Source organism: Oratosquilla oratoria, chromosome 18 (genome assembly GCF_046742065.1).
Source record: "Oratosquilla oratoria isolate Oo_2021 chromosome 18, ASM4674206v1, whole genome shotgun sequence".
Classification (NCBI taxonomy): Eukaryota; Metazoa; Arthropoda; class Malacostraca; order Stomatopoda; family Squillidae; genus Oratosquilla; species Oratosquilla oratoria.
In genome coordinates this window covers 63307380-63331448 of record NC_134794.1, presented here as the reverse complement: position 1 = coordinate 63331448, position 24069 = coordinate 63307380, and the positions used below count along the sequence as shown (strand labels likewise).

The following is a 24069-nucleotide window of genomic DNA, read 5'->3' as shown; positions in this document are numbered from 1 at the left end:
TTCGGCCACTGTCGGGAGTTGGCCATAGTCCCGCCCGACTTCCCGAAGCCTATCCTGGCGGTGACATACGCGAACAGGTGCGCCGAGCTAACGCTACCCGTTGACAGCTCACCAGCCGCCGCTCGCGACTACTTCCTACGGGAATTTAGCGACGTGCTGGTCTCCAAGGATGACCTCCGCACCGACCCCCTAGGAAAGATGGTGGGTCCCCCCCATTGAGACCTGAAAGCCGACGCAGTTCCTGTCTACGAGCGTCAGGGTAGCCCGGAAGCGTCCCACCGCGAGGGGCATTTGGGATCCATCGGCCGTATATGTCGGTGCCGATGCTGGCCCTGGGTATCCCCTCCATGCCTAGGTACTGAGTGCCTATCACCGTGACGTCCGCACCTGTGTCAGGCAATATAAGCAAGCTCGAGGACACATTTCCGAGGTGGATGTGGATGTTGACAGGTGGCGGAGAGATATTAGAGCCATCAGACACCTGGCGGCAGATGCCAGCCTTCCCGGGGGAAGGGGCGGTGGTGACAGGACTTGGCGACTCGTGGCGATTCTCGTCCCGATCCCTGGACAACTTGCACTACTTCTCCCAGTGACCTTTTTGTTGCAGGCGTGGCAGCGGGCGTCCCTGGCAGGGCACTTCGGGGTGCGAGGGCGGTGTTCTTTGTTCCCGCAGCTGCGGCAGGTGCTGATAGCCGCCCGGCATTTCCCGGGGTCGTGCCGGCGGCCGCAGGATTGGCAGGGAGTTGCTGAGGCGAGGGTGCGTGCGCCTGGCAAAATTGGCAATGGGTCGTTGGGTCGCAAAGAAAGTGCGGGAGGCTACTGAGGCGGGGGTGCGTTCGCCTGCCGTTGAGCCCTTTTGTAAGCTGACACGGCGCATACGCGCGGGCCATCCTGGACATCCGAAACTGACACGCTGACTCGTGTGAGCGGCAATTGGTCACTACCTCCTGCAGTGCTGTATTTCCAGCGAGGGAGATAAGTCGTCGTACGAATTCCTTGTTCCTGACGCCCAGAGTATCACCACTTTCAGCTGGGCCTCCGCACAAGTGACGTGGTTTCCAGTGCACTTGAGCCTTATCCTTTATGCGGCCGTAGAAGTCGTCGAAGGACTCGCCTTGCGCCTGTCTGCATCGGAACAGATTGCGGCAGTGGAGAGCCTCGACTCGCGCGTCTCGGAGATGGGCTTGCAGCCGGTAGAGCACCTTGTCAACCGAGAGCGAGGTGTCATGGGGAATGTCGAAGGACAAGCACGAGCGGAGCTGTATGAGCTGCACGTCGCGCGGCATCCTATTAACACCGGCCACAGCAGCATAGTCGGCCCAGACACGGCGCCACGACAGGAACCTGAAGTGTGCATCGGCCTGCAGTGGCGGTGGATACGGGACCGAGAGATTGCCCGGCGGCGGAGAAGCGGGTAGCCTCTCGGTGACAGGTGGGGCCGGGGCGGAAGGCGGATGAAGGGACGGAGAGGTCGGTGAGAGGCTCGATGGACGGGACGTTGTGCGGGTGACAAAAGGCTACGAAATGTTGCAGGGTCTTCGCCACTGTGTCGATTCTCTCGCGGTTCTCTCTCCGTTCATTTTGCATCACCGCTACGCGCTGTCTGACGTAACCGCCACCATCCCGTGAAGGCGTCACATTCGGCGTGAGCGAAGGCGGGGCAGGTAAGTCGACGTCGCCCGTCTCCGAATCCCTTGAGTCGCGTCTTTCCATACTCCCCGTCTGGGTGGGTCAGCTGCTGGATCGCGTGTTGTCAGCTCCTCCCCATGTGTGGGTTGCGGTAGCGTCGGGCAGCGCTCTGCTGAGAAGCTCAGTATCCAGGGGGGTAGGATGAAAGCCCCCTTTGTTTGCACCGCTACGTGTCCAAGAAAGCGCGTCACACTGTTGCACGGCACTGCACTCAAGGTCCAGCATGCACACTGTCGCCTAGTTCCTTCAACACTTCGTTCACGTACGCGTCAACGGATCGTGTATCGTCCCGTTACTGTCACTCGTTCACGCGCACGCCACCGATTTACGAATCGTCGTTTATGTTTCACTGTTGCAAGTTGTAAGCAATCCTATTCACTGCGCCATGTTGCAAGCTATGTTGCAAGGGGGCAACAGTGAAACAGGTTGGAGAATTCACACACGTTTATTAATCGGTGAGTTATGCGTATAGGAGGGCGCGTTATGCGCGTAAGAAGTCTAACGGGTATCTGCCGACGTGGGCTCCGAAGGTGCGCGTCTTTCGCTACACAGGGCGAAGACGCTGTCACGCCTACTATAAGTATGCTTGCAACTCTACCTAGCAGGTACGCGCTCTGGGCGCGGTTACGTGCGTGATATCGGCATGCTTCCGAATGTCTGCACTTCTATATTGTTCCTAATAGGTGCTTGTTTGAGTAGTCATTCGTGTCCATGTGGCAGTGTGGTCACGCCTGGTATGTGTGGTCCTGCTTGACCTTCCCACGTAGCTGGCCGTATGAGAAGGGCCCTTGTTGGCCATATGAAAAGGCCCTTGTACGAGAAACATTTCAAATACTCACAAACTTAAATACGGTTAGAGGATTCCGTAATTATGTTGAATAGTAGATAACAGTACAGGCTTTCATGTAAAAATAAAATTGTTACGAAAAGTCTACTAGTTTCATTATTTCAAAACGGTACTTACTTAAAAACACGCCTCGTGTTATATATATATATATATATATATATATATATATATATATATCTATATATATATATATATATATATATTAGCCTAGATCCTAAACCAATGACTTGCCGTATTTGACTAAAACAAATACCTCACCGACAAAACTAAATTATCGTTTCTTTCAAATCAGCCAGGGGTAGGGGGAGGGACTACTCTTGTATAATTTGAGTCTAATTTGTATTAAAAGTATATAAATAAACACGCAAAAATAAACAAAAAATAAATAACATTTAATAAATCAAAACAAAATTGACCCCTCCTCTTTGGTATGATATTGTTCCCTTACAACCACCTATTAGGTGCAGATTTGTTCTCGAGGATAAATAGATTAGTGTATATATATATATATATATATATATATATATATATATATATATATATATACACACACTAAAAACCTACTGTTGATTGGATTTAAGAAAAGAAAAGAAAGGAAATAACGATTTCCGTATATTTCGATCACTTGCTGTGATCCTCTTCAAGAGGAATACAAAGACGAGAAAACATATATTTTATACAGAGGAGAGAGGTGGAGTGGGGGAACATGGACATGTCATATCAGGTAGCGTTTATATTGCTGCGCGGGCTTTGTGGCAAGTCATCCACTTTTACAATAGAAAGAAGTAATTTGTTAACTGCCAAGGTGGTTATATAATCAGGTGACCATTGTCCTTTTGAAATGTTAAAATTAGGGAATTGTTTAATTAAGGAAGATTCAATGGTTTTCCTTTTATAACTACATTTTGATTTGAAAATTATTTTTGCCTCGTCCCAATTTACGCGGTGATTATTATATATTAAACATATATGTTTTATTGAGGCGAGAGCGCTTGTTTTACTCCGGCTCGCACATTTTTTATTCCTTATTAAATGTGTTGTAATCATAATAATAATAATAATAGGAGCAATAACAACAATAATAATGATATTAACAATATCGTCATATCCTACTCTACATCCAACCGCGTCATCAGGTTTTCCATTGTAACCCCATTGAAAACTTATAATAACTATCTTTGACAATAATAATACCAATAAACTTTGTCTTCAATGGTTAGCGCTTCCAACTCTGGGGACGAAATCGCACCGAAGTGTCGTAGAGAGGGTACAAAAAGAGATAGCAAAACAACGGGATAGAAGTAATGATCAATAATAATAATAACAATAACAATAACAATAATAATAATAATAATAATAATAATAGCTATAATAATAATAATAATAATAATAATAATAATAAAAACACATCTTGCCTAAACGTCCCAACCACGAACTCAGTGGCCTTCTGTCGTGCCTGCCTACCTTTCTCCTCCTCCTCCCCCACACGGCGAGTCTGCCCGCCTCCAACCACTCTATAAATGACACCTGCGAGCCCGCTTCAGAGAGTGCAGGCACGCACACACTACAACTTCGTAAATACACACAAGAGGTTACTCGTGTAGTGGTACCGATCTCGCTTGTTAACTAATCGGTGGGAGTGTTAGCCACGTCCGGGGCTGAAATGCATCTCAACACTGGAAGCCGGCACCTCGCTCTAATGGGCAAGATTTGAGGGTTGTGCAAGGTCAGGGCATTACCCATAGATGGGGGTCACATATGTGCTGAGATCTCATCCGGGAGGGTAATAGTTGACGATCACGAGTCCAACACGTGATCCAAGATATTGGTGAATGAATCAAACGCACAGCTTGCAATGATGTTTCTGTTACCCACTCTTGAAATCCCGAGCTCGTGCCACGTTCTCGGCGTGAGGAGCTTTCACTGACATTACAAGCCGTCACTGTCACCCCTTGAGCAAAGTCACAGCCTTACCCATTTATCGGACAAATGAGGGTTGTGTGTGGGTTGGCCTTGATTAGGCCACCCCATTATAATGGATTAAAGGACTTTTTACATGTCTATATTCACATATATGTGTGGCTAGAACAGAGACGGTTTTCAGGGTCTGGGTGACTATATAGTGAAAGATTACTAAAACATTCATATCTACATAGAGAACACTGCACATTTTCTTTACGTTAATCTTAACTGATGAATAAAGTCATTGCAATTTGAACCATTTGATAACCATTGCGGTAACATAGTATATAATATACTATGTTACCGCAATGGTCTTAATATATTCTGTGCCAGGTTAATGGAGGTACGGGTCGATGGTCTGACGACTCTCGGGGTACATAGGCTAACTGGTCTAGAAGTCTAGAACTTTTATTAAGCGCCTAGGGTGTTTGCTACAATAACTCCAGAATATTTCCATACCATTTTCAGTGTTTTCCTTTAATTCATTATACGATGTAAGATACAATAGAATTCATAATACATCATATTACGAGACTATGTTCATTTCCAGTACAACTGATCTATTTACTACCTTATTCTGTCACTTATATATTATTTTTTTTTTATTAATTTATGTTTAATTTATATACTATTTCTGGTAGGTGAAGCAAAGACGAAAAGAAACAGAAATAAGAAACCGTAAATTTGCGATCGCCGGATAACAGGCATCCCTGTTTATAACACACACACACACATATATATGTATATATATATATATATGTATATATGTATGTGTATATATATATATATATATATATATATATATATATGTGTGTGTGTGTGTGTGTGTGTGTGTGTGTGTGTGTGTGTGACAAAGTGGAGTAGGAGACACAGGATTCTTAGTCTGAGTTTATGCCTGACTAGTTTCGCAGGTATGCTTTGAAAAAGCATACCTGCAAGACTACTCAGGAATAAACTCATACTAAGACTCCTGTGTTTCCTACTCCACTTACGCCAACCTGTCAGAATGCCTCTCTATATATATATATATATATATATATATATATATATATATATATATATATATATATATATATAAACGCATAATCTACTATAACATTTACTACAAAAATTCTCTTGGGAGGTTCTGCGTGTTTGCAACACGGGCTTTGCCCATCTTCACCTTTGGCACTGCAGACGTAGATATTCTTGAAATGTGAGTCTTTATCGGAGGAGATATGATAGCCCCCCCCCCCCACACACACACACACTCATCTCTTAAACCTACACGTGTTGCTATCAATAGTAGGGAGGGATGGAGGGATATATAATATATATATATATATATATATATATATATATATATATATAGAGAGAGAGAGAGAGAGAGAGAGAGAGAGAGAGAGAGAATGTACGTACCGCCATAGCTGATTAAACAAGTATTTGAAAGAAAAAAAATCTCCCTAGTTCTTCAGTTATAAATAATTTTGTAGAGAAATTTGTTTCACTTCGGTGTATATGCTTCTTTCATTTGCGGCAGGAAGCTGGTTTTCTTTGCCCGATGTTTGGGTCGCCTCCCCGCCTGGCCAGGGTTGTTGGAAGCCAAGGCAAACAGTTCGCACCGGGTCCCGGGAATCAAACTCACGACCACCTGGTGACGAGTTCGACACGATGTCCACTAAGCTACCGCGCGGCCCTTCCCGACGCGATTGAATTCACTTCACGTTAGTCAGAAAGATGCGAGTGATGTCACAGGGTCAGATGCAGTGATGGACAACGAGGTGCATCAAAAAGGCGAAACGAAACGGAACGAGACGAAAATTTTCGAAAGTATTCCCAGCCACAAAATTAATATTTTTTTTTCTCTTTAGCTAAACGAACGCACGTTCCCGCAATTATCGTTTGATAAAAATGAACAAAATATAGGAAAATAAACAACAGAGATACATGAAAAATAAAAAAGAAGTATATGGTACAGTATATACATAAATACTAAATTAGATATACGAATATATACAAAATAATAAAATAAATAAAGGAACAAGGAAATAAACAAAAGAATGGCGTTATTTTAATCTGTTCAACTTCCCTACGCGGTGGAGGACAAGGTGGGAAAATCGTTTCGCGCAAGGGGTCCTGTATGAGCATAGCATGAAGGAAGATTAAATATTTATCATTATTACCATTGTTGTTGTCACTTTTATCATCATTATTACTATATTTATCACCTTTTAAAATGATTTAGCAGACCCCCTTCACAGGACAAAACCTAACCATCATAACACACTGCCTGAGTGCGAGAAGATAATGTCAATAGATAACCATACACGTATATATACACAAAGATAGGGTAAGAGAGAGGGAGAGGGGGAAGAAGGGAGGGAAGGGGGAAGAGGGGGGAAGAGGGGAGGGAAGGGGGAAGAACGGAGGGAAGGGGGAAGAACGGAGGAAAGGGGGAAGGGAGAGGGGGAAGGGAGAGGGGGAAGGCAGTAAGGGGAGGTACGAGAGAGGGGGGAGGTGAGAGGGGGAGAAGGGTATGAGGAGCGAGAGAGAAGAGAAACGGGAGAGGTGAGAGGTGAGGGGGGAAGAGCGAGAGAGGGGAGAGGTGAGGGGGAGAACGGGATGAGAACGAGAGAGGGGAGAAAAGGGAGAGGTGAGAGGGGAGAAAAGGGAGAGATGAGAGGCGCAGGTGGAGAAGGGAGAAGGGGTACGCGAGGAGCGAGAGAGGGGAGAAAAGGGAGAGGAAAGAGGGGGAGGGCAGGAGGAGCAGGAGAGGGGTATACGGGGGGGAGGGAAGGCGAGAAAGAGAAGAAGAGGAGGATGAGGTGGGAGGAAAAGGAGGAGGGAGGAGAAAGGAGAAGGGGAGAAAGGAGAAGGGGGAAGGAAAAGGAGAAGAGGAAGAGAAGGGAGAATGGGAAGAGGGAGAGAGGGGAGATGAGAGAGAGAGAGAGAGAGAGAGAGAGAGAGAGAGAGAGAGAGAGAGAGAGAGAGAGAGAGAGAGAGAGAGAGAGAGAGAGAGAGAGAGAGAGAGAGAGAGAGAGAGAGAGAGAGAGAGAGAGAGAGAGAGAGAGGGGAGATATGAGAGAGAGAGAGAGAGAGAGAGAGAGAGAGAGAGAGAGAGAGAGAGAGAGAGAGAGAGAGAGAGAGAGAGAGAGAGAGAGAGAGAGAGAGAGAGAGAGAGAGAGGGGAAGGAAATATGGTGGGGAGAGAAGAGGCAGAAAAGAGAAGGGGGAGAGAGGGAAGAAATGGAGGAGAGAGAGAGAGGAGACGGCAGAGAGAGAGGGAGGATGAGAGGGGGAAGTGGGAAAGGGGAGGGAGAGAGAGAGAGAGAGAGAGAGAGAGAGAGAGAGAGAGAGAGAGAGAGAGAGAGAGAGAGAGAGAGAGAGAGAGAGAGAGAGAGAGAGAGAGAGAGAGAGAGGGGGGGGGGAGGTGAGGAGGTTCACGACTACAGTTGAGTACAGTCACCTCCGTACCAGTACGGGATGACTATGCTGACATGGGGAGGTTGAGTGTCGAATATTCCATCATCATTATTATTAATTACTTATTATCATAATTACTATTCCAAGAACTGTGGGTATAACAAGCATTGATTTCAGGACAAAAAATAAAAATTGAATCTTATTTTTCAACATTTTCGATTTTTTCACAAAATATTATTTACCCACGAATATTGATATCAAATATATATTGAAATTAAACGGTACATGGACAATGGCCTACTCAACAATAATAATGTCTTTTTTTTTAGAAAAAATATATTCTTTCGCTCCCTTAATACAAAGAAAAATAAATAACTCACCATCGATATTCAGCGATATTGAAACTCGATTGAAATTATTCAATCAAGACACGAGTTCGTTATATGCAGTTTGTTAATTTACTCACGTTAATGCTTGATTGCTTGCTGTAAGGCTTTGCCAGATATGTGCATTATAAAACTGCGTTTACAAAATTTAGTTCGTTTCTGTTGAACTTGACTGGGTCCAGTAGTTCACGATTCTTTTGTTTTATATTACGTTGTAAGTTATTACTCGTAGCATTGTTGATTATTTTTGTTTTATCTTCGTTTTCATAATTGTTCGTCAATTTCTATCACTGATATCGAGGTTTTACTGCATGGCATTGGATAGTTCCCACCAGGATAGCAAATACCCTAATTTTGGCCACTATAAATGGATTTCATCAACACCAGCATATAACAAAACAAACGAGCATCGGACGACAGCAAGCTATAACGCGTCGACCCGTGTCAAATGCTCTCACGTGTCAAGGTTTCAGCCTACTGACATGTCCTCCAGTGAAGTGCAAGGAATGCTCGGGGTTATGGAGAGTTGCCATAAGTCAACACTGATATTGCCTTTTCAATAAAAGTTATCGACTTTTTTATAATAACCAATAAATCACATTTTCTCACATCCATCATAGGATTGAGTTTTAGGGCTCCATCCATTTTCTTGCCATATGAATGGGTAACTAGTATTTGTCAGATTCCTGAGAGGTTTTCAAGACTTCCGGTGTGGAACATTTGGCTCACGCAAAACAGACCCAAGTCATTGATATATAGGCTGGTAATTTCAACAGTATTTTCTCCACCTTGTTACATGAGAGCTGCCAACAAACAAGTGTTTCCTACTGCCGGTGACATAGTACCATACTAATACAAAACAAATTAAAATCCAACGTTTCTTCCAAAGAGAACTGTGGGAGGAACTAGGGGCCTTTGCCAACCACAATGGGGCTGTGGGCTTCAAGTCTGCAAAATTTAATGGAAAAATTATTATTTTGATCTTGTTAACATTTGACCAAGGCCACGTTTCAAAATGGGGAGGGTAGTTCATGAAAACCCCACCCAAACCAGGTAATGTGTGGGGTGGTACTGGCGGCATAGTATCTTCTATTCCCCACCACACTTGCCTCTTCAAGTACACCTAGGTCTCTTAATCCAACGCTCACCAACCACCACTTGTGCGGACGTTTGGATCCAGGATATAAACCCACTTCGGGAATTGACCCAGGACATAAAACATCACCATTTTCCAAAGTTGGTTTATGTCCTGGGCCCTAACATGATATAAACCCACTTTGGGAATTGACCCAGGACATAAAACATCACCATTTTCCAAAGTTGGTTTATGTCCTAGGCCCTACATTACAAGTGGATTAAGAGACCTGGGTGTAATACATTTCTTGTGACATTTCATAAGCTATCTGCTGTCATACATGTCGTACATTACAAGTGGATTAAGAGACCTGGATGTAATACATTTCTTGTGACATTTCATAAGCTATCTGTCATATATCATGTCATCTAACAACCATTTGGCAACTTAAATTTTATTTCTGTGGTACAAGAGAAAAAAATAAAAAAAATAGATCAACAATATATACAATTTCAGCATACAGGAAAAGAGCGCTCATGGGGTCCTGCCTCTTATATACACACATACATAATACACATACACATGCTAATACACAATTTAATCACAGCAACATATTGACTTGATCAAGTCATTTCATTCATCTTTGTTATCATCCCCTTGGAAGCGATGTGGTTAAGTAAATTTTAATGAACAGGTTACATAGTTGATAGCATTTTTCTTATATTCTATTCTGACTACTACCAGGTGATTTTATTCAATATGTGAACTAACAGGTAATGAACTATAGAGCTTCAAAAATCACAATGCTACTTATCTATTCCTTGTTATCACTTATCAAAAAAATTCTCTAACAGCCTGTTTATTTCACAGGCTTGGACACATTTTGCATTGATATTCTTTGCATTGTTTCCTCATTTTCTTTATCACTTGTTTATTCATATATTCAAATAATAACCATTTATTTATTATTTAGCACACAGCCATATTATGCACTTGAAGATGTTGCACCCACAGGCCTGCCAGTGAAAACTAATGCCATGATTAAAGTTATTTTAAGATGAAAAACAGCACCATCATAGAATAGGACTGGGCACAGGTTCACACTGCCCAAGATGCAATTATCACACAGAGGACACAGAACACCTCCTACCACAATGTCCCACCCTAGCAATCTTCCCCAAGTGAATTGTGGTCCCACTTGGAGGCTGTCACTGGTTACCTGAGAGGCACAGGTCTTCTGCATGAGAAACGGAAATCAACTCATGGAAAACCACTCAAAAGGAAGGTTTAAGGTTACCATAATCAACCCCCTTTACAGACTTTATCCTGGCTAAACTATTAATGATTTTGAGGCTCCCAGAAGAAGGATTTCAAATCTCAGTGAAGGAAATAAAGACAGAAATGGGAAAGGATCCCAGTTGGTGGGGGAAATCCTTACTGGGAAGGAAGATATGATGTACATCAAATACACACAACTATAAAGGCTATCGTGAAAAACTAATGCTTCAGTCTTAGAACTATTTCATTACTGAGGTTAGAACCAATGTTTTATGATGCTCGAGTGGCACTTGATAACTGTTCATGTTAAGAGTCCAACAACTGTCAGCCTGGTCATGTACGTACAGTATTCAATATATTAAAGTTTTATGTTGCAAAGGATCTCATCCCTATCCTCTTTTTATGTCACAAAAGTGCTATGGACTTTCCAACAAAGGATAAGAACATCAAATCAGTCAAAATATTTATGATGCACTCAAGAAACCTCCTTGGGATCACAAAGAGACTTATAGGATTGAGAACTACAGCCAACACTCCATACATATCACAAGATCCTAAAAAGAAGAGAAATAGGGCTACCTTGTTCGCCCCTCACAATCTCTTAGTTTTCCTCCATTTTTCCCCTTTTCAAAATTCTGTCATTTACCTGCCCTACCCAGGTGTAGGATGGTCTGCAGTTTACCAATGCTTTTACCTTTGTTGACATAAATACATACATATATCAAAGGCTTTTCCCTCCCTTACACGGGGGATAGCCTGTTGACAAAGACAGAAAAGGGGTAAGAGTAGAACAGAAGGATAATGATCATGTTCAGGATGAAATTGGTAATGGTGGTGAAGAGTAGGAAGAGCAGTTCGGCAGCAATCGGCAGGCCACAGCTCACTGATTACAAATTTGAAATAGCTAAATGTTTAGATTTTCTAACCAATCTGGAGACCCAATGTCATCCCTCAAGACCAATATGGAGAAAAATATGTTGGAAAGTTCTAAAGATGGGCAGTGGGGAGATGATGCTCCTTGACTTCCATCTCGCAGGACCAGAATGTAGGTCACAATGTATTTGCCTGTGGAGGTGCCCGAACGACTGAAGGCGAGATATTGGTAAAATCCCAGAAACACGCAAACACGGATAATTAACATGATACTTGCGTTGTCCAAAAATACCTAATCTACTCCATTGAATAAATAGATCTTACAAAAAAGTGCGCGATATTGGAATAGAACCAAAATATTGTTCCATAACTACTTATACGTATAAGAAAGAATTTGCCAATGAAATAGTAGCTACAATTTTGTGGTTTTAGCAATCTACGGTTCTTGCATGATGGCAGGTAACGATTTACCTCCATTCATATCAACGAAACTGTGCCTTTAAAAAAATATGTATTGATGAATTGGGCACATTTGCTGACTGTTTAAAGTGATAGAAGTGGCCTGTGAGGCGCCAAGGACAAACTCTTCGGGGCCAAATGAAAATGCATTTTACATTAAATTTTTTTATTTTGTTTTGACAACACGGTAGGATGACTATTCGCGTGCGGCATGTTTGTGTTACAGCTATGACGAATGAACAATTATAAAAATCCTCACTATTTGATTGAGATATATCTCACAAATTGTTCCTAATATTTGTGCGAGGTTCGTCCAACCACCGCCAAAACGCTGCCCTGGGGGCATGCCAACTATCACTGTTCAGGCAGGTAATTCTATTCAATTCGGGGAACCAGCCTCAATTATGTATATATGGATTACACTTCGTATCATGCTAACTGCCATCTTATGATGATTACCTAAACGAATATATATTTCAATTGTGAATTTCCATGATTACGAAATCTAATGCTAGCGAAAAGTTACAAATTCTAAAACCGAAATGAATGACGCACGTTAAAAACATTCCAATTCTTCAAGTGACGTACCGTTTCTCTGGCATTTTGACGTTGTTGTCCATAAATTACACGTACCATGATGATGTTTTAATTAATTTTTGCTGAAGTTGGGAAAGGGTACTTGGTAAACAAATCTTATGCTTGTGTGGACCTCCACTCCCAGTCATTTTTTAATATTTCACTAAACGCAAGGTCTTTCTGTCTGGTGAGAAATAGCTTCTGAATAAATGAAAAGATGCTTGACTGCGTTCTCACAAATCAAATGCACCGAATAAGCACACTATCACTATTCTCGTTTCAAATAAGCATGGGGGGAAGGGCACTTCCCAACGGACGACTATTTCGAACTTTCGACATTCCTGATAACATATTTCAAACATATGATGTATCCAATGACTAACACAACGCTGATAGCCAAGAATTGTCAGAGGCATCGAAATTGCAGACTGATGACGTGGAAAAAAGCTGAGTGGATATCGTCTTCATCTAAAAGCTTGCCATTCTTGATAACATATTTCAAACATACGATGTATCCAATGACTAACACAACGCTGATAGCCAAGAATTCTGTCAGAGGCATCGAAATTGCAGACTGATGACGTGGAAAAAAGCTGAGTGGATATCGTCTTCATCTAAAAGCTTGCCATTCTTGATAACATATTTCAAACATACGATGTATCCAATGACTAACACAACGCTGATAGCCAAGAATTCTGTCAGAGGCATCGAAATTGCAGACTGATGACGTGGAAAAAAGCTGAGTGGATATCGTCTTCATCTAAAAGCTTGCCACCACTGTAGATGATGATGACAAACTGAGGAATGCCCTGGCCCAGGTATCTGTCAAATAATAATTCTTTCCTATAGTCAGCGCAACGAGAAATGACCGCTAAGGCGTGGCTAGGAGATTTCCCGGTGTTGCCACACATGGGCATCCATGGCGAGAACGTGCGTGTGGATGTAATGTTTTCTGAATGCAGTGTGAGGGGGGCGGGGCCAGAGATTAAATGTAGCGGCAACGTCGCTCTCTCTTCCTCATATGCCATGTCTAGACTCGAGGAAACGAAACCTTTGTATAGAAAACATTGCTTTGATTTTTACTTCAGTGGTGATGTGTGACAAAAAATTATAATATAATTATATGTGGCAACATTATAAAATCATAAAATAGAATTATAAAATAAAATAAAATAATGAAATAATTATATGTGGCACCACAGGGGGACTCCTAGTGCTCCGCCCTAACGGCCATTTCTCAATGCAACGAGTATAGCAAGTCCATACCCCGAAATTTCCGAGTTCTTTCCTCTGTTTTGGGTCACGCAGTATTTTCAGTTATGTTTTCATGTAGCATTTTTTTTTTATTACAAATCGAATACCAGTATCACTGGAGTATTCTTTTACACAAAATCTTGTACCCAAGTACGAGATACTGACTGCATGTTTTCTGCAGTCAAAATCTTAACGAAATCTCTAATACAATCATCTCGTAGAAACACTAACACTGCTTCACGCTGGCTCCCAATCAACGACACAAATATCTTCGAGTGGCCCGAAGGGTAGCCGTTAACAGTTAATTGGGAGCCATGAGTCAGGTAAAAGACCTGATGCAAGACTGATATATATATATATATATATTGAGACATTCTGACAGGTTGATGTAAGCGGAATAGGAAACACAGGAGTCAAGACCAAGACTCCTGTGTTTCCTATTCCGCTTACATCATATATATATATATGTATATATATACATATATATATATATATATATATATATATATATATATACACACACAAGCAGTATTAAAATCAACAGCATTCTGACACCTGATATGATTTTCTTGTTTGGGTTTTCAAGGTTTTTGAAAATGATCCGGCGATTTGGGGGTGAGCAAAGACAAGTTCGCCAAATCCATCCATTTAATTAGTGATGGAAAATTCGATTCTTTTTAGTGACTCGAGATTTGTGAGTGATTCACTGAAGAGAATCGGGTACTTGAATAGCTCGATTCACTGAGTAGTCTGCATGGCTGCGTGCTGCAGTATCGGTAGGCCAGATAGCTGTGCCAGATAAGGAGCTTTGATGATACGAGTTCTGAACCGTGACATTAACATGAAATATTTTAGGTTAGGTTATTCACCACCGCATCCCACGCCTATAAAAAAAAAAAAACATAACTAATTTGAATCGTTACTGACGTTACTTTTAACTTGCGGTATTCATTTATGGTGGCTCAAAATACTCGGAATGATAGGGACTACCCAATGATATAGATGAAAAATTAAATTTGAGACTAACAAATAACTACATCACCGATTTTTCTTTATAATCCCTCTCCAATCTGAGTGCCGAGTGGTGAGCTGGGCCTTGTCCAGACCCAATGGAATCGGCCCAGAGTTACCATAGTTGGTGAGCCGGACCCCACGGAATTTGCCCAGCGCGGCCGAGCCAGTCGAGTTCTACTGCAAGTCACTACCCGATTCCATAACTCAAGTTCCGAGGCTGAAACCCGTAGCCTGTCATGAGCTTCTGGTCATTCAACAATTAATAGTCCTGTGACATGAGTGGAGGGTGATGTGTAATCATACCAATTTGGACGTGATATGTCCATTATACATATTTACATACCACTCCCAACCACCGACATATTATGTACAATGCAAGGATGACTCGATTCACCCGATTCAGTGAAGGAATCGTTCGATTTGAACGAGTGATTCGCGAGTCTTGCACCACTGCATTTAATATTCAGAATGAATATTAAGACAATTATATTGCTTGGCCCATGTTCACAGAGCCATTAGTGTGCTCTTCCTGGCAGTCCCTACATGACGAGTTGACACGTACGCCAAATATTACTGAACAATGGATATTCCAACAGCGATTTTGCTCGTTTGTAATGATGTTTTGTGATATTTTTTCTTAAAAATCCCCCATAACATTTTCACAGAGGCATGTGAAAAGGTAATAAAGGACATTGTTACTAAGAACTGCCACAGAAAAAACAAAACTCTTCGAAGTTTTCCCTTCACTAATCCAAAACTAGCTCTATGATTATGAGAAATAATGTCTTGTAATACTAAAGCACCTCCAAACCAATGTATACGAGTATAAGAGGGGGTTCACACGGTCGAACGGTTCGTCGAACGCGGTTCGACAGACACGTGTTTAATGTGATGTTTGAACGGGGTATTTGGTTGTCGAACACGTTGGTTAAACCCCAAATACCCCGTTCACACATCACTTTAAACCCCCTCTTAAGTGTTTAATCGAGGATTGCGTACCTAGCAACTCTACATTGGACATATCAGCAGTCTCGGTAAGCTAGCCGAATTTTCATGCGCTTTCAAAATGTGGCTATCAAACACATTAAACATTATCATAAACGTGTGGTCCGGGAGAACTTATTAAAGACCCACGCAAAATTAAATTCTGAAAGCTATGTTTATATATATATATATCTTCAGTCTACCATGATTTCAAGCATTGGCTTTTTTTTGCAAGTCTTGTGTTCTCCCATTTCCCCTCCACTTCCGCCACCGCGTCAGGTGAACCAATCTTCCAACTTCTCCCCTCTCTCCTTTACGCTGGTCAGACAGAAGCAACCGTCCTCATTTCCACCACTCTCACACTCCCTCACCGTCCCCACACTCATAATACGAGATATCAGATCTCCTTAGCTTTACAGTATATGCCAGTGCACTCGAGCGTCATTTCTTCTTTTTGTAAGTACTGCTCCCCTGTTATGGTATATTATTGTAACCTCTTACGTTTTTGTGTTTATTTTTGTAAGTTTGCATTTTTTATATATTTCAGATTTTCCCGAAGGTCTCCTTGTTGATGAAATATTGAATATTAAATTAATGTATTTTGTGGCCTTGTTTTTGCTCACCCTCTAAATGCCCAGATTATTGTAAGAAACATTGAGAATATAAACAAGATTACTGTCAGAATACTGTAAATTTTAATACAAAGGATTACAAAGGAGGAGCATATCAACAGGAGACATTTTGGTCCATAAGTAAGTCGGATGCAATATATATATATATATATATATATATATATATATATATATACATATATATATATATATATATATATATATATATACATATATATATATATATATATATAATAAATAATATATAAATTTAAATATATAAATACATAAAATTATCATATAAATAGGTTAAAATAATAACAGGTAAGTAGTAAATAATACAGATAAATAACAATAAATGATAATCAAGGAAATAATAATAAACAGACAATAACACAGGATTACAAATTGTACACAAGAGAATCTACTATATTTTTCACACACACACACACTACAGTCGAAGTGACAACGAATTTTAGAACTCCAGGAAAAACTTCAAATTTCGTGGATCTCAACGACGAGGGAGTACCTGTGTTGTATTAGTAGGGAAGGGGAAAGCTTGTGGTGTAGTGGGAAGTGAAGAAAAAGGAGAAGGGGAGGGATTACTGAGGAAAAATGGAGGGAAATGAGGAAGGGGACGAACGGACCCCGGAAGTCAGAAGGAATGTCAACAAGAGGTGCGCAGACAATAGAGGTAAAGTCAAAGAGCTTAGTAAAAATGTAAAAATTAGAAATATAGATAAGAGCAGCACAATGGAAGGTGAAGATAATTATTTCCATGGATTTAATGAGGGAGGAGATGACAACCTCCCCCGATTAGCAAGTCTAGAGGAAAAACTAGAGAAAATGAACAAACAGTGGGAGGTTAGGTTCAGTCAACTTACATGGATTACACAAAGAGTTGATAAATTGGAAGAACTAAAGGAGAACCAAAACCTAAACAAAGAAATAGAAGAATTAAAAAGACAGTTAAAAGAAGTAAAGGATGAGAATGAGGAATTAAAGAATAATAATAAAGAGAATAAAGATTCCATGGCAGAATAGGTACAGGGTTGGAGAAAAGTCTAAGAGAACAACAAAATTTAATTTAGAGATATAGTAAAACAACAGATTAAAGAACAAACCAAAGACACAATTATTAAAGTGATGAGAGAGAAGGAGAATATAGTAAGAGACTTAGCGGATAAAAAGAAATGTATAATTATATTAGGGATGGAAGAGAAGCATAATCCAAATAGGACTACAAGAGTAAAGGAGGAGAAGGAAAAAGTAAACAAGATATTAGTGGTTCAAGATGAATAAGAAACAGGGAAAGAAATTGAAGATATATAGACTAGGGAAATACAATATAGATAAGACCAGACCAATTAAGATTAAATTCAGGTCACAAACGGTAGCAGAAAATATTTTATAAAAGACAGGGAAACTAGCAAAAAGTGATCTATATAAACAGGTATGGATAAAAAGAGATGAATAAAGAGGAGAGGAAGAGAAAATAAGAATAGAAGCTATGGAAAAAAACGATAATAGAACAGAGTCAAAGAGAAATTCTACTGGATAGTGGATATAAAAGCAAGGAAATGGTTCATAGCAGAGAAAAATGGAAGGAAAACAGAAAACAGGATGGAGGTAGCAGAAAATTAAAAGTGACTTATACAAATATAGATGGCTTAACAGGCTTGAATGAACTGAATGATTACCTGAAGGACAAAGAACCAGACACAATGAGAATTGTAGAGACAAAATTGAAAGGTCCACTACCACCCAACAGTGTAGGACATGGTGCATATAATTATTGGATTAGAAACAGAGAGGTAAAACAAGGGGGTGGATTTATGTTTCTGACTAAGGAGGATATAAATGAGAGGAATGTCACATATGGAAAGAATACAGTAGAGATGATTATGATGGATGTGGAGGACAGGGATGGGAAGAGCAGGAAATTTGTGGTAAATTATGTGCCTCCTAAAATGGCTTTGTGAGAAGAGAGAGAACACAAAAATATGTTAGAAGACACACAGATAACACTAAATAATATAATGGATGATGAAGGAATAGTTATAACAGGTGACTTTAATTGTAAAGAAATCTGCTGGTAAGAGATGACAGTGAAAGGTGGAGATGACCTATGGGGAAATGTACTACTTGATATGATTATAGAACATACAATGACAAAATGGATACAAGAGAATACTAAGCATAGAAATGAGGAAGAACCATCAAGACTGGACCTAATAATCACGCCAGAACCTGAAATAGTGGACAAGATTGAATATAAGACACCAATAAGTAAAAGTGACCACATATTGGTTAAACTGGAACTAAATGAGGAAAAATACATGGAAAAAACGAACAACATAGAAAGGGAAGATTGATGTTTGGAAGAACAAATTTTGATAAAATAAGAGAATTCTTTCAAAAAGCAGACTGGGAAAGGATACACAAAAGAGGAAACAACAGAAGAGAAATGGAATATTTTGACAAAAATTTATGAGTGGAAAAGTATGTTCCAAGACAAGAAAAAGGATATGTAAAGTGTTGATACAACAAAACATGTAGGGAGTTAAAAGACAAAAGGGAGAAAGCTTGGATAAAATGGAAAAAGGACAAAAAACCTGAAAAATGGATAATATATACTAGTTATAGAAATCAATATGTACAAGTGTGCAGAGAAGAAAACATAAGAAAAAGATGTCATAGAAAAATGTAAAGATCAACCAAAACTATTTTATAGATTTGTAAACAAACTGAAAAAACAAACAAGAATTAGTGAAACTACGACATGGAGGAATTCAATACACAGAGGAAATAGAAATGGCAGAAATTATGAACAAGCATTTTAAATCAGCATTTACAAGGGAGAGCATACAACTTAGAGATGTCGAGTGGGAGGAGAAAGTCACCCCCTATGAAAGAGACAGAAGTAATAAGATAAGTAATAATGAATCACTTGAGTAATCTTGATGTCAGAAAATCGCATGGACCAGATGAAATGGCAAACTGAATTTTGAGAAAATGCAAGAACGAACTAACAGACAAAATACATAGTCTAACAAGCAGTTCATTGAAAGAAAGTTCTAGAAGATTGGAAAAGAGCAAATATAGTACCAATATATAAAGGGGGAAACAAGGAAGACCCTACTAACTATAGATCAGTCTCTCTTACATGTATGATAGCTAAAATTTGTAAAAGAATGATCAAAATTAGATGGGTAAGGCATTTGGAAAAAAACATGTACTAAATCCAAGACAGTTTGGATTAGACAAGGACAATTATGCATCACAAACTTAATGTATTTCTATTCAAGGCTAATAGATGTAACACAAGAAAGAGATGGATGGGCTGATTGTGCATTTCTAGACCTGAAAAAAGCTTTTGATATGGTGCCACATAAGAGATTGCTAAAGACATTAGAAACTGTAGGAGGAATACAGGGCAAACTGCTGAAGTGGATGGAAGACTTCTTGCATGAGAGAAAAATGAGAGTGGTGATAAGAGACAAACATTCTAATTGGGATGAAGTGATTAGTGGAGTTCCACAAGGAACAGTTCTGGCCCCAATAATGTTTGCTATATATATTAATGATAAGGATGAAGTAATTGAAAGTTATACGAGCTTCTTTGCGGACGATGCAAAATTGTTGAAAAAAGTGAACATTGTAGAAGATTGTGAGTCGCTACAAAGTGATCTCACTGAAGTATGGGAATAAAGTAGGAAGTGGGAAATGGAATTCAATATTAAGAAGTGTAGTATAATGGAAGTTGGAAGAAGCAAAAAAAGAATAGTGGGATCATATAAATTGGGAGAGGAAGAAATTAAAAAAGTAGAAAATGAGAAGGACCTGGGAGTCATTATTATGAATAATATGTCCCCTGAGAAAAAAAAAATAATAATAATAATAATAATTGGAGAAACTTATAATTTAATAAGAATAAAGTGGCATTTACATACCTGAGCAAAGAAATGGTGAAGACAATACTAGTCATTTTGATAAGACCAAGATTGGAATATGCAGCAATGACTTGGTCACCAAGTACAAAAAAATGTATAACAAAACTTGAAAGAATACAAAGAGCAATTACAAAATTGGCACCAACACTCTCAGAACTATCATATGAGGAGAGACTAGCAAAACTTGAGCTACAGACATTAGAGCAAAGAAGAGAGGAAACTTGATAACTATTTATAGAATCATGAAAGGCATGGAAACTATTGATAAAGAGAATCTAATAAAATGGGATAGTAGAGATACAAGAGGACACAAAGATAATTAAGAAAGACAGTTATAGAAGAGACCTGAAAAAGAACAGCTTTCCACTACAGGGTAATAGATGTTTGGAACAAGTTAGATGAAAATGTGGTGTGTGCAAGAACGATACACAAATTTAAAAACAGTCTAGGTCAAATGAGATATGACGACGGGACACCACGAGCATTGCTCCCCTTCCCGTAAAATACAACTAAGTAAACACACACACACACACACAATTTTAAATCTGTATTCACAATTGAAAACTCACAAAAGTGGGAGGAGGGACAGAAAAAAACCCTCCAATGAAAGAAATAACGGAGACGCAGAAAGAAATAAGGGAACAAATAAAAAACCTTGATGTCAGAAAGTCACACAGACCAAATGAAATTGCAAATTGGACATTGAAAGAATGTATAGATGAACTAACAGACAAAATACACAAGATAATTGATTTCTCACTCAAAGAAGGAAAAGTACCACAATATTGGAAAAATGCAAATATTGTACCAATATACAAAGGAGACAAAGAAAATCCAACCAACTATAGACAAGTCTCCCTTACAAGTAATATAGCAAAAATATGCGAAAAAGTTATCAAAAAGAAATGGATTAAACACTTGGAGGAAAATAAAATACTAAATCCAAAACAATTTGGATTTAGATAGGGAAGATCATGCCACAAATTTAATATGCTTTTACTCAAGATTAATAGAAATAATTCAAGAAAGGGACAGATGGGTAGAGTGTGCCTTCTTAGATTTACAAAAGGCATTTCACAAAGTACCACACAAAAGGTAAGAAAAATTTAAATAGGTGGAATACAAGGAATATTATTGGAATGGATGGAAGATTTCTTGAACAGGAGAAAAATGAGGGTGGTACTCAGAGACAAGAACTCAAATTGGGAAGAAATGATGAGTGGAGTCCCACAAGGCTCTGTATTGGCTCCAATAATGTTTGCCATATATATGACATGGATGGTGTGGAATGTTATATAAACTTCTTTGCAGATGATGCAATACTACTAAAAAGAGTAAGTGCAGAGGAAGATTGCAAATCAGTACACAAAGACCTGGACAAAATATGGAAATGGAGTCAAAGTAGTGACGTGAATTTCAACATCAAGAAATGTAGTATAATGGAATTTGGAAAAAACAAAAACAGAATAATGGGACAATACAAACTTGGTGCAAAAGAAATTCAAAAAGTCAACTCGGAAAGGGACCTTGTAGTATCTTTCACCAATGACATGGCATCAAACATATCAACAAATTAGTTAAAAAAAAAATCCAATTTATTAAGATCAATGAAAGTGGCTTTTGACTACATGGATGAAGAAATGGTAAAGAAAATATAATTACATTGATCAGGCCAATATTGGAGTACGATGCGACACAATGGACACCCAGTACTAAAAAGAACATAAAGAAATTGGAAAGAATTCAAAGATCAATGACAAAGATGGCACCAACACTCTCCAAATTGACATACGAACAAAGATTGCACAAACTCGAACTACCAACCCTGAAACAAAGAAGAGAAAGAGGAGACCTGCTAACCATATACAGAATTATGAAAGGGATGGAAGTCCTTGATAGAGATGACTTACTAAAGTGGAATAGAAGAAAAACCAGAGGACATGAAAAGAAACTTAACGGATAGTTACAGAAGAGATCTGAAAAATAATAGCTTCCCACACAGATTGATAGATATTTGGAATAAACTGAATGAAGAAACAGTGAGTGCAAAAAACTATACAAGAATTGAAGATTAAACTGGATGCTAAAAGATACAAAAACAGGTCACTATGAGCATAGCTCTCTTCCCGTAAAATACAACTAGGTAAATACCGTACATGCACACAAACTTGACGCTGAAAGATACAAAGACGGGTCACTACGAGCATAGTTCCCTTCCCGTATAATACAACTAGGTAAAAATACACACACGCACTAAAACTAGCTTATACCAACATAGATGGAATGATCTCAGGACTGAATGAACTAAATGATTACCTGGCATCAGAAAAACCAGACATATTGGGAATAGTAGAAACCAAACTAAAAGGTAATCTACCACCTAACACTGTGGGACAAGGACTATACAACTGCTGGATGAGGAATAGAAAGGAAAAACAAGGAGGGGAAGTACTATTTCTGACCAAGAAAGACTTAAATGTGACAAAGTTAGCATAAGGAAAAAACAATGTAGAATCAATTATGATAAAAGTAGAAAACAACCACATGAAATTTGTTGGAATATACTAAACATGAACTAATTGATACACTGAAAGGAGGAAATACAGTAATTTTGGGTGATTTTAACTCAAAAGAAATATGTTGGGAAGAAATGACAATGAGGGGTGGAAAGGATATATGGGGCAGCATACTACTCGATATGACCATTGAATACACAATGACTCAGTGGATAAAGGAAAATATCAGATACAGAAACAATGAGGAACCTTCGAGGTTGGATTTGACACTTACGTCAGAACCTGAAATTGAAGACAAAATAGTTTACAAACACCAATAGGAAAGTGACCATGTACTAATAGAATTCAAACTAAAAGAGCAAATAGACCTAAGAAGAAATGAGAAACATAGAATAGGAAGACCAATGTACAACAAAATGAATTTTGAGAAAATTAAAAAATTCTTTCGTAATGCAAAATGGGAAAAATTCCTAAATGAAGAAACAAAGAGGGAAGAGAAATGGAATATACTAAAAGAAATTGATAATGAGGGTGTGATCAAATATGTACAACAAAAGCAAGAAGGAACATGCATAAAGAACTGGTACAACAAAAAATGTAGTGAAGCTAAGGATAAAAGAGACAAAGCATGGAGAGAAAAAAAAAAAAAAAAAAAAAAAAAAAAGGCAATCATACATCAAACTAAAAAACGATTACGTAAAAATATGCAGAGAAGAAAAGAGAAATTATGAAAAGGAAATAATAGAAAAATGCAAGGAACAACCGAAACTTTTTTACAGATATGTGAACAGTAAACTAAAAAACAAGCAAGAAATAGAAAAGCTGTGCCAAGGATGTCATGAATATACAGAAGAAAAAGAAATGGCAGAAGTTATGACCAACCACTTCAAATCGGTATTCACAAGTGAGAACACACCTAACTGTGAGGCAATAGACAGAAATCACCCCCAATGAAGGAAATAACTGTAACAAAGGAGATTAGCGACCAAATAAAAAACCTTGATGTCAGAAAATCGCATGGTCCTGATGGAATTGCAAATTGGATACTGAAAGAATGTGTAGAAGAATTAACAGTTAAAATACATGCTATAATCAAATGCTCACTCAAAGAAGGAAAGGTACCACAAGACTGGAAAAATGCAAACATTGTAACAATATATAAAGGAGTAAACAAAGAAAATCCAACTAACT

The 24069-nt window shown here is 39.3% G+C and overlaps 1 protein-coding gene across 5 annotated transcripts in view; it reads right to left on the bottom strand.

The window, feature by feature from the left end:
* Window positions 1–24069, bottom strand: part of Mondo (MLX interacting protein mondo) — a 174964-nt gene that overhangs the window by 139085 nt on the left and 11810 nt on the right. Inside the window, exon 1 of one of the 5 annotated variants that reach the window (XM_076202286.1) lies at window positions 8280–8297. The exons of the other annotated variants lie outside the window; for them this stretch is intronic. The gene's annotated coding sequence lies outside the window, so the exon portion shown is untranslated. Of the gene's footprint in view, window positions 1–8279; window positions 8298–24069 lie in introns of those variants that run through there. 5 annotated transcript variants of the gene reach the window in all.